The 2,065-nt window shown below is 51.0% G+C and overlaps 1 protein-coding gene across 1 annotated transcript in view; it reads left to right on the top strand.

The window, feature by feature from the left end:
- Rsph14 (radial spoke head 14 homolog) overlaps positions 1-2,065 on the top strand; it is a 78,204-nt gene that overhangs the window by 15,244 nt on the left and 60,895 nt on the right. The window lies entirely within an intron of this gene.

The following is a 2,065-nucleotide window of genomic DNA, read 5'->3' on the forward strand; positions in this document are numbered from 1 at the left end:
CAGGGTCATCCTGTGTGCCTCCTGGATTCCTGCCCCATCCACATGCAGTGCAGGGTGGGGATCCAAGCACCCTACTCCTCCTGTGTTCCCCATGAAGAACACCGAGTTCCACTGACTTGAGGGAATCCCCCAACTGCCTGATTCCTGACCTTGATCTTGGGATGCTTCCCCAAGTATAAGGTGGTCACCACTGGCCACCCGCAGAGGTGCGGAGTATCACTGTCACTGTACAGTCTGACGGCACCTGAAGCGGACCCTCGTTGGGCATACCTCCCTGACTTGTATCAGTACCACTCTACCACCCCAAGTACTTCTGAACACAAAAGCCACCGAGTGGGCAGGAGGGGATCTGTGCTATACTTTCTTCCTCCTGGGAAGCCAACTGACACCCCTGAAGAGCTTATCTGTGGGGTAAGGAGTCCCAGTAACAGTGCAAGCAGGGCCAGTGCTGGGTGGGGTCTTGGGAACCGCAGAAATGGGTCAGCACTATCATTTACAATCTTCTGCCATCAGAGGTCACATCTGAGGGGTCTGGTGGGTTTATTCTCTTCTGTAACTCTCCTCCTCTTTAAATTCACTCCAAAATGACTTTACCTGTACATGTATGGAGACATGAGGAAGGAGTGGGAGAGACCCCAGTGTGGAAGGTGTCTCTAGCCGCTTTAGACGGCACCGAGCTGAGCCACACACGAGCCACACACAGCACACGGGAACAAGATTCGGCTCCATTCAGGGTATTTTATTTTCTTAAAGTAGACAATCTTGGACTTTCATACGGTCATCAGCTCTTCTGTCCCTCTGTACATCTCAACTCCTTGGCTGCGATTCTGTACATTGACCTTGGACTCATGGGTACCAAACAAAGGGTTGAGAGAGGTTTGGCAAGGGCTCTCGTGGTGCCATCCCCCTGGCAGCAGGGGGTTTTGTATTTATACACAGCCAGGGCTCTTTCCAGACCAGCGTCTGTGGGCCCTGGGGCTAGAAGGCCTGGAATGCAAGGTCCCAGGTCCCAGCAGGGGTTCCTTCAGGCCACAACTCTGGCTGTGCCTTCACAGGAGTCTGAGCGGCTCCCAGCCCACCTCAGGCTTGGAGTATCTGGGGACCAGGGAGTGCCTTCTCTTGCCTGTCCTCCCTTCTTTTGGCAAAGCCATAGATAATTTACACTTTAAATACCGAGACATTTAGCGATTGTTCATTCGCTCCTAGTAAAGAACCTTCTGTAAATACATCACATTTATTTTTCTTAAATAAAAATGAAGCAGAAAACGGCACCAATTACAAGAGGACGTTGCAGAGGCTTATGTACATATGTCCCATGAGGCTGGCGTCGGGGTGCCATTCGCCCCAGAATTCTTTGGAGCCGAGGAGCAGAATCGTCCAGATGACAACTTCTATACTCAGCAAGCCAGACACAAAAGGGACACCTGAAATGAAATGTGTTTTGAAAATCTGCATTTAAAAAAGAACAGTTAATCACATCCGAAACTGTAGTTGTTTTTTTTTTTTTTTCCTGCGAAACACAAAATTTGGCCAAAAATAAAAATCAAAAAAAAAAAAAAAAAAAAAAGATGCCAGGGAAGAAAAACCAGGTTTCCATTTATAAAACATCAGACCAGCAGAAGGAGAGCTGCAAACCCAGCTGGCCTAGTTTGAAATAAACGATGCCACTCATTTTCCTGGGTTAATTTTCGCTGCATACTTTTTAGCTGTTTAAAAAGAGCCACCAGCGGTTAGAGGTCTGATTCGTACAGTCCCTTGTTTTCTGCAGGTCCGAGGTACAGGACACATGTGGTGCAGAGCGGCCGAGTCGGGTGTGGCTAGGAGGGGAGGAACAACAGTCCCTGCTCTGGGCCTCCCTCCCGGTCAGTGGTAGTCCCCAGTCCGGAGCTCAGTTGGTGAGCTGGCCTTCTTCCAGGCAATGGGCACAGCTGGCCGGACCTGGCCCCAGTCCTGCGGCCTCTCCCCGTCCCGGGGCAGTCCAACGTGAACCCCCATGCAGAGTGGGGGCCAACTCAGGAAGGCAGAGTGAAAGGGGGGCAAGATGGCCTCGGCGACAGCAGCTCCG

This window comes from Peromyscus eremicus, chromosome 16_21 (genome assembly GCF_949786415.1).
Source record: "Peromyscus eremicus chromosome 16_21, PerEre_H2_v1, whole genome shotgun sequence".
Classification (NCBI taxonomy): Eukaryota; Metazoa; Chordata; class Mammalia; order Rodentia; family Cricetidae; genus Peromyscus; species Peromyscus eremicus.